Source organism: Argopecten irradians, chromosome 12 (genome assembly GCF_041381155.1).
Source record: "Argopecten irradians isolate NY chromosome 12, Ai_NY, whole genome shotgun sequence".
Classification (NCBI taxonomy): Eukaryota; Metazoa; Mollusca; class Bivalvia; order Pectinida; family Pectinidae; genus Argopecten; species Argopecten irradians.
In genome coordinates this window covers 14,602,420-14,612,565 of record NC_091145.1, presented here as the reverse complement: position 1 = coordinate 14,612,565, position 10,146 = coordinate 14,602,420, and the positions used below count along the sequence as shown (strand labels likewise).

Here is a 10,146-nt window from a genome sequence, read left to right as displayed (position 1 = left end):
CTGCTGTTTCGTCCTTGATGTGCTTTAAGGGTTTGTAGAGGACAAAATTCCATGCTACTGTATTATCAAACACAACAAAAACACTAACGATATAGAACACATTGGGACAGCATAGAAATACGTTTGATTGTATTTCGTTGTTTGCTGTATTTGTTTTTATAATATATTTTTGATTGATTTATGCCCTTTGTTCTTGCACCTTTACACCAGTTTGAACTTTGCAATCTTATCAGTTCAAAATTTGAGCTTGGGGTTATATCAATGGAGTTTTCTATCATATTAGTTTCAATTCAACCTTATCCTAAATGATTTCATCAAGAAAGGGCTTATGATATCGACAAGCTAGCGTGAGGAATATTACATCAAAGGACTATACAGAATAACATATATATATATATCAATCACCTGTAATAATTAACATGTTTAAAATAACAATGTTTCATACAAAACCTATAATAACATTGTTTTTGTATAACTATATTGATTATAAGGTGCAATTCGTATGAATGAATTTTGTATTTATTTACAAATACTGAGTGAAATGATCTGCACTTTATTAATTTTCTGGTTACTCGTCAGTAAGGGTTGAAATGTTTTCTTTCAACAAGATGATTTTCAGAAAATGTTTATTTCTAATAGTTTATTCGGCTTTACATATGAAAACAAACTTATAAATGCCATGCCATTCAAAAATTTTTAAACTATCAAACAATCCTTGTGTCAATCACAACTATTTTATATTAGGAGTAACTGAAAACCAATATTCCTTCGCGTGCGTATATATAGCACAACACATTAATATAAACATCACTATATTACATGTACTAATATAAGAATACTAGAAGTCTAATATAATATTATCTTATATAATCATTTTGACACTGGCATAAGAGTTATATTCCTGATGACAATAGACAAACGTTTTTGTAGGATACGAATTATAAGAAATGGAAAAATGTCACTCCAGCAGTATACAATTGTTCGGTGTATTGTGTCTTGAAAAAGGGGCAGATTGCCTGGAAAATTCTTTGTCAACACTGTTGCCTACTTCTTTAGCCAACATCTAGCACAGTAATGATGTTATTTTTTCACTGTGATTTTAAGAAGTTTGCATAAGAACTAATATGCACAACATTCACTTGATAGTTAAGTATTATATTTGATCATAGTATAACTATCTTACACTATTTGGCTAGTTTTTCTACTGTGATGACGAAGATATTGTCTTGTCATTATACCTTTTTGTTTTGGTTGTAGTCAGAAAATGGCTGATTTGACGCCAAATAAGCACCATTAAATAAAATAAATATTAAATAACTAATTTGGTTTCTGATTTTTGATTGCTTAATAACGTTTATTAAAATGGATAATTTTACTGTTTGCATCAAACGTGTGATTTGCCATTTACAATACGTTGATTTTTTAAATATAGTGTTGGGTGTTGTGAAAAGGAATTGGCAAACCGCTCGAAATATGGCAGAGGACTAATACATAAACCAACTTCATACGAACAAAACTATATATACCAACTTGTTGATCAAAACAAAGAATCTAACTTCGACTTTACAGAAATATCTGAAGTAAAGATATTGAGAATTGAGAATATTATTCCTATGTGTCTAATATAATAACTCTCGGTCAGTAATACTAATAGACCTAAAATTAATGTTCATGTTTGTAGATTCAATGTCACATATAGGTGAAACTCAATGAGAGCAACAAGTTAGGATATTAAGTCAGTATTCTGCTGATGTTCATTGTAATCCTCTATTACACAATAAAGTTGTTAACACTTATATTGTATTTCAATTACTTACTTTTAATATCTTTATAAATACATCTAGTTTTAAGTACAAATGTTCACAATTAACAATTCAATCTTAGGAGTTGACTTTGTTGGACAAAACGTATTCTAAAACCACTTGAATCAATCACATATTCTGTCTGCAAGCAGTTTCTAACTTTGGCTCCATAAACAATTTAAAGTTTAAGCATTAAATCAATTCCATGTCTGATACCCATCGTCTTAAATTTTTAGAGTTATGTCCCGTGTTTGTCTCAGACTTCCGGTCTGTTTTCTGTGTGTATGAAGGAGCTGCTGATGTCGATGGTCCTGGTGTATCACATCTAGATATAGAATCCGTTGGTATGGTTATATGTGATTCTGGCTCTTTCGTGTATCCTTTTTTAATTTCTACACATTTGTCCTCAAACAACATGGCCGCCATGGCTACCTTCCGGTTCCGGTAATCATCAGGACCGGACATTGTTCCAGTTTTAACAAACGTACCTAGGAACAAAAATAAAAATAGAAATAGTTTTAAAAGATGGAGGACCGGAAACACAATCGCATTATTCGTGATATAAGAGGAATGGTTTCAGTTTACTTACAATCATACATATATGGAAAAAAATGTGCTGTATTTTGAAGAATGTTTTACTTATAAATGTCAACTAAAGCCATCAAGCGGTATACTTGTAAGCAAAATGGTATTCACTAGCCAGCTAACTTCATCGAATGCAACCAATATAACATACATATAGGTCTTATATCTATAAACTATAGAACTGTATAATTTGGTAAATCTCAGAGAGAACTAAAATAAGATATCGGGAATAATAAATAAGTCGCTAACGATACATATAAGAAGAATAATTACCTAATAAGTTTAATATTATTGACTGTAATCTTAATGACATGGTACATATACAGCTATTGTAATGTAGTTACCTCCCTTGTCAACGTGTAATATCCGGTCCCCGTGATTATTACCCTACAAACCATGTGGCCTCTCTCTTTGAAAATAAATGTTCAACGTGGAACACGCATGTTGTTCGTTCCTTGGCGTAATATAGTGGCCACTTGATAGACTATAAAAGTTAGCTTTATGACAAAAAGAATGATTGGCTATAGATACAGGGTGTTTCAGAAAACAAGTCCCGATTTTAATGATCCAGACACAAATTGTATACCATTCAGACGAGGATATCCATACAATTTGAATGGTATGTGCTTAAAAGTGTAGTTTAACACATATATGCTACATGGAACAAACTTTTGTAATTTCAAAAGTTTTCTTAAAATACGTCAATGTATGAGTAACATCATCTGGACATTAATTTAGTCAATAATTTTCCGAAATGCCTCATTTTTTCTGCAAGTATTTATTGCAACTGGTTCAAAGGATATTGATGTAAGAAAAATTTCGTTTTGTTTCAATGTGTAACATTTTTGCCCATTTATCTTCTCAAAATTCATCTCTGATGCATTTCCATCGTAAAAATAAGCATCTTTGCCACAATAATGCAAGTCTTTGTGACCGTGGTAAAACAGTATATCATTGCTCTAAGTGATGTCATTAATGGCGACACGGTGTTTTATTAATAAGTCTTAGCTATAAATGTTTGTACTCTAACAAGTACTGCTATCATTAGCTTTCCATACTATCTTGGTTTGTGCAATTATGACTTTTCACAAAGAAGTTATCATAGTTTTTAAATCGGGACATGTTTTCTAAAATACCCTGTACTATTACTTCAGTCTCATTTTTATCAATATGCGAATAATTATCACGGCGTCCATCCAATGAACAGACGCTTTGATATTATCTTTAAGAATCATATTTAAGAATAGCAAACAGCATTATTGATAGTTTTTTTTATACTTTCGAATACGATTTAAAGCAAAACTATATTTCATTCTAATAAGAGATGATATTTCCATGAATGCAACAACTTACTAGTTCTATCGTGTTCGGACGATGTACCAACCCGGTTAATATCCTTATCGTCTGCTTCCACAAATGAAGCCACAACGACCACCAGACAGAAATATGAAATCTATAGAACCAATTTAAGCTCAGACGACATATTTAACTACACCGGGATCTATTGTTTACCCAGATGGATGGACGAATGATGTCCTTCGTCAATTAACGAAGACAATGGGTCGATGGAATGTTATTTGGGGTACATTATGGTGGCGTAATTAATGGCAAACAAAGACAGACGTTCTGGTTATGTAGCTCGGTAATGGTAAGTGAAATGTTTTCAATAGAAAGTCGAGATATTTAATTAACTGATCCGCTAAGTGGGGGACAGTTCCATTTACTTTTCAATGACGACTGAACGAAATATATGATGTTATTGATTTTCCAATACCAATGAAGGTATTTTTTTTTGCATTTGCGCTCATTTCCATGCTGGGAAGAGACTAGCACATTACGCTAATGAAATAATATTTTTGTTTGACGCAGATGCCGGTGTCATGGAATGCTTTGTAAACAACAGCTCATTCTTTTACAAGGCCGTGTGTTTGTTTTCGATCATATTTCCAATCAAACATGACTTTAACAGTAGTACGGCACAATCTTTAAAAATAGCACATCGATTCAATCACTGTGGATGACTGGTGAAAAGCGATGATGTTATGAATTATACCACGACTTCGAAGCTGCCTCTATTTTTGATCTCACTGTAAACCATCTTATTTTCGTGACAATTTTATTTCGCTTTATGTCTAATTGACAGATTGAGAATTTTTATTTTATTTGTGTTCGAATTCCCTGCGATCAATTTTCATTTCATTTGTGTTCGAATTTACTGCGACCAATTTTCACAATTTCTTTATTACCACAAAATTTGTGAAATTTTATCACACATGATAACAAGTTTTACATTCTATAATCTTTATATTGGTGATTCATTTTTGTCTTTGATGCAAATCTAGATCTTATTATGCACACAGTCCTCGCCAAGTCTATATGCATCGGGTTTTGATGTAAACAATTGTTACGTATTTGTTATAAAAAAAACCCATTGTTATGTGACCTATAGAGCTAGTTACCTAGATTTGTTTGACAGATGTCGCTTGCTCTCACGAATCACCTGGTTATTATATCTTCGATATCTGTTCAAGACTACTTTTTATGTTTATCTACCCTTATTTATGTAAAGGCTGTAGAATTATACTTTTTTTATTTTCTTTATCATGTCGATTTCACGTTTTTGCGATTATTCTATACACAAAATCGATCGCAAGCGTTGATATGATAAAATCAGAATAGAAACACGGTTCAAAATATACAGTAGCCTTAAAGGGCAATATTTCATATAACGAGGTTCTAAGCAAAATTCAAAATCATCTATTATTGACACGTCGCAACTTTGCGTTTCACTTATGAGAATCGTGTTCGTGAATCATTTTCATTTTTTATCGCCCTTAATTATTATATTTTGTATAGCAAGTAATACTAGTCTTATAATACAAACTTTAAAGACGAAACGAATGTTTGTTTTGGTCGAATGAGATACTTCACATAAGGTTTGTTTTTTTTGTAGTTTTACCAGTATCTTATACAACCACACTAAATCTACTTGTTTTTATGACTTGCGAAAATAAATGGCATTTCGTATGTTCTATATCGATTAACAAAAATTGGCATAAATATATTACATTTCTATGTTCTATATCGATCAACGAAACCTGCCATATGCTTAAAACGAAAAAAATATTTGCTATCCTTTTTATATTGTAAAAAGCTTTAACGAAATCATTAAATAAATCATTAAAAGGGATGGGATGTTCCCAGAACTTATATACCAATGACAATGTATACATGCCCACTGATGCTATATTAGTATTTGATGGCATTAGCAGAGTCACAGACAGGATATAAGCTTATATATATTTACGTAGACTATTTATGCGATGTGGCCTCGTATATGGTCATCAAGAACATTTAGGTCTATCACCTCATATTGATAACACCATGTACTAGTATAATGTTTCATCTGGTTTATATAAATATACCCTTAATAGTCACATAGTCTGATTATAAAACATCAGTGTGAAGGTATAATGGATTCTAATGGAATCAAGATAGGTAAAATGGGTATTATATCTGGTAGATGTATTTTCCTCCCCCAGATCATATTGTTTATGGCGCATCATCAAGTAACATATGTTTATGGCACTAACTGATGTTGCGAAAAAATGTTTAACAAATCATTAGGCATAATAAAGTAATAAGATAGTAGAATTTGTTTTTATATTTACGTGTTTTGTACAGTAAAACGAAACCACGATGGTATCAAAGGGTGTGGCATTCATACGCCATTCACACATACTGTAATTATACTGAAAACTACATATTAATTTACGATGAAAGGCAATATAACAATGTCTTATATTACAAACATTATAGAAATTTTGAATTAAATCCATCGGGCCATATGTACCAAATGTGTCTTAATAAAATATATAAAAACATATATAGTATGTTTTAATTTATAAACAAACCATACTTTATGAGTAAAACTTTGATAATTCGAATGTTATTGATCTCGACCAAACTGTTCATATTCGTATAATTGAGTACGTCGGAAGTTTTACATTGATAATATCGACTTCGACATAGCAAGTTATGAGTCAGTAGACTAGTTCAATACCGATTACAAACCCCTGTTTATAATTCTGATTACTGTTTTGTGTTTATATTCGTAGATTATAAAATCCCAATTCAAATCTGAACCATTACCATAATCTCAAAGTTCAACCAGGTAGGTAACAGTTTAGTTTCCTATATTCACAATGAAATCAGCATTTTCATACCGCGTATACCCAATAATAGTAAACATAGCTTTGTTATATACTAGCACCAGTATTAGAATGCATATGCTCATGAAAATTTTAATGCTATATCGTACGTTTGTTAAATGTAGGATATTGCTTATGTGTTAAAAAGTCGACTTTTACCATTCACTACGTGTTCGAAATCATGATATTTGAAGCCTGTCTGATGACGCATTATATTTATTCAGGGACATAAAATATGCAAGTTCTATCTTTTTGTTCGAGTTTTTAAAATAACAGGAAACCTATCGATATACCGGATCTATCCGTCGGTTACTCGATCCTATAAACAATACACATTCACAATTTTTACACCATATATGGTCAACAGTATTAAAATGTTGACAAAACGTGAAGATTTACATATGTATCATATTGAAGTAAAGTCGTATTCCTAAGAGCGTCAAAAAGGAAGGAATGTCGCTCATATGATATCTAAAAATTAGTCATCTACCATTTGTGCATAAAAATTACATCCCGTTTTTGTACATTATACACACTATATATGTCGCATGATACTTAAACGTCAAATAGGTATCAACGTTACATACCGAATCTTTGTATCTTTCTTATAACCTTACCTGTTTGAAATAACAATAGAGCGGTACTCGGCTCGACAGGTAAATAATGTACATAATACTACATCAGTAGTGCTCTATCGTAATTAACTACTCTTGGATCTCATTTACACCGTATATCTAAAATTTGAAAATAGTATTTAGAATTTGACTCATCAAAAATTGTCAATGTCATTTAAGGTGCATAACTGCAAACAATACTTACCAAGTCCGTTCTAATATATCCATGTTGGGAGCCGGAATGAAGGACTCGGTTTGCCGTCAGTGTATCGTGGTGTCACACAATGGTACTGAGGCTGGAGCGAGCTCTGTATAGCATGGCGATCAGGCAGAATTAACAACACAGCATCACCTATACGAATGTGTGCTAATAATGTTAATATCAATCAACTCTATTTCTGTGTATTTTAACCCAAACTCACTCGACGGTAGTTATCTAATTAATTGAACATGGCCGTGTACGCGTGTGGTGCTGAGATCACAGAGGTGTAAAAGCTAATTAAATAATAATACAAGGACACGTCTTATACAATTCCCTGTGTATATTACCTATGTGTGTCCCTCACCTGGCGGCCATCATTCTTCTAGTCAATATCTACAAGTAGCCACATACTGCTAGGGCAGTAATATTGCATGTGGGTTTTATTTTCGGCTCATGATTATCCATGGATTTCACGGGTTTGGTACAATGAAATCCCTACTAGTTTCAAACTCAGATAAAAGCTTGAATTATATTAATAAGTGATTATGAAATTGGTATCTGTATGAAAAGACAGGCAGTATTCTGGAATCCTTAGCGCATCAGCCTGGTAAGTCGGGGATACAATTGAAAAAAAAACCACTTCTGAAAGGCTTAATCAGAGAAAATAAGAACAATTCTATGTAAGTAATATCATATTTAGATGGAAGATATTAGGTTAGTGGAAGATATAAGGTTAGTGGAAGATAATAGGTTAAGTGGACGATATTAGGTTAGTGGAAGATATTATGTTGGGTGGACGATATTAGGTTAGTGGAAGATATTATGTTGGGTGGACGATATTAGGTTAGATGGACGATATTTGGTTAGTGGAAGATTATAGGTTATGTGGACGATATTAGGTTAGTGGAAGATATAAGGTTAATTGGACGATATTAGGTTAGTGGAATATATTTAGTTAAGTGCACGTGGACGATATCAGGTTAGATGGGCGATATTAGGTTAGATTGACGATATTAGGTTAGGTGGACGATATTAGCTTATGTGGACGATATAAGGTTATGTGGAATATATCAGGTTGGGTGGACGTGTGGACGACATTAGTTTAGGTGGACGATAGTAGGTTAGGTGGACGAAATTAGGCTAGGTGGACGATATTAGGCTAGGTCAACGATATAGGCCAATCAGATCACTTATATAACTATGATGGTTTGTTCAGTAAGACACAATTATTCGTATGGGACATGATACCAAACATAGCACGACCAAACAGCAGCAGAATCAACACATCCTGCGAGTTATATATAGGGTAATTCAATAAGCATGTTCTTACTAATAAGGTTCCATATTTGTATGAACTTAGAAACACGAAGGAATAAACATTAAATATGAATGTAGTACCAGCAAAAGATATATATTTCGATACGAATTGTTGTTCAACCTAAATTCAAATAGGAGTACATGTAATAATTTAATAATTTTCCAACATATAAAGAAAACGACCAGGCGGTTATGGACAGAGAGCGTCCCATGCTTCATGATTCTATCACAGTATTCATTGTTCATTAAAATCAGGGACTGCAATGAACGCTGGGACAGATTACTACTTAATGTGATATGTATGCTTGTTATAAATATTATACATTACAAAGTGTGCCAATACCTTTGTAAGAATGCCCTGATGCCTTTTCCTACAGTGTATAGGCTCCAGGTCAGTGCGACAGACAGTCGGTCAATAGTCGACTGCGAACTACGGCTAAAACTATCATCTGAGAAGGCATCAAACACTGAAAGCAATATATACAGAGGTTAATTACCTGTGCAATTCATAATTAACGATCTACCTAGCATGTATCAGAATTCACAGACGTTTTATATATCAATATAGCGATACAGACTCGAATGGGCAGATTAGACGGACCATAGGGATGTGCTTCATATTGGCAGCGGATTTAAATCAATGTCGGGTTGTTCTCATATTCGATGTTGGAACTCTGACATTCCCTTGCACCAGTTTTCTGGACAAGCATGGACACAACCACACCTGGAACAGGTGAATTCGGAGAGGATATGTAGAGATACCAGGACTATCCACATATCTATCGAATAACATCAACACAAATCATCCCCTCCCTCGTTCAGAGTAATGGTATAGGTATGTTTTCTCTCGAACCTTATGCTTTTCTTTACTACATTTTAGAACGTAGTTGCACCTCAAAATATTATAATAGAACATTATCAATCCTCCGTTCGAAAATGTAAATGCAATATTGTCTTGTTGTTAGCGGTCATCACATTTATGTGTTCTATTCTTGTTCTATCCCCTGACCGAGACACACATCTATAACAGTGATAGTTTTTCTACTGCTTAATGTTCCACATAAAGGGAGTGGGACGACTGGTATTTCTGTTGTTAGTTTAATGTGACCGGGTGGAATATGCTTCAGTCAGACAACACTATAAAATAGGCAAGAGTTTCCACTATCACAAGGAGACACCACACTTTACTACAGCCTCCCAAAACATACAACTATTCACACCCGCAACACATTGTATACAGGAGAGGCCGTCAATATAAAGGATCCTAGCTGTTAATAGGACGTTTAACTTAATCAACTTTCTACAACTTGAGTGGCAACTTAATGACTGAACTCTCGATAATCATATAAATATACCAAAATCCTGGATCTGTATCCCCAGAAACACTAAATATTACCAGGTCCCAGTTGTTCACA

The 10,146-nt window shown here is 33.3% G+C and overlaps 1 protein-coding gene across 1 annotated transcript in view; it reads right to left on the bottom strand.

The window, feature by feature from the left end:
• Positions 1-8,972: 8,972 nt before the first annotated feature.
• LOC138335848 (protein SHQ1 homolog) overlaps positions 8,973-10,146 on the bottom strand; it is a 32,856-nt gene continuing 31,682 nt past the window's right edge. The window contains exon 16 of the transcript XR_011210341.1: positions 8,973-9,198. The gene's annotated coding sequence lies outside the window, so the exon portion shown is untranslated. The remainder of the gene's footprint in view (positions 9,199-10,146) is intronic.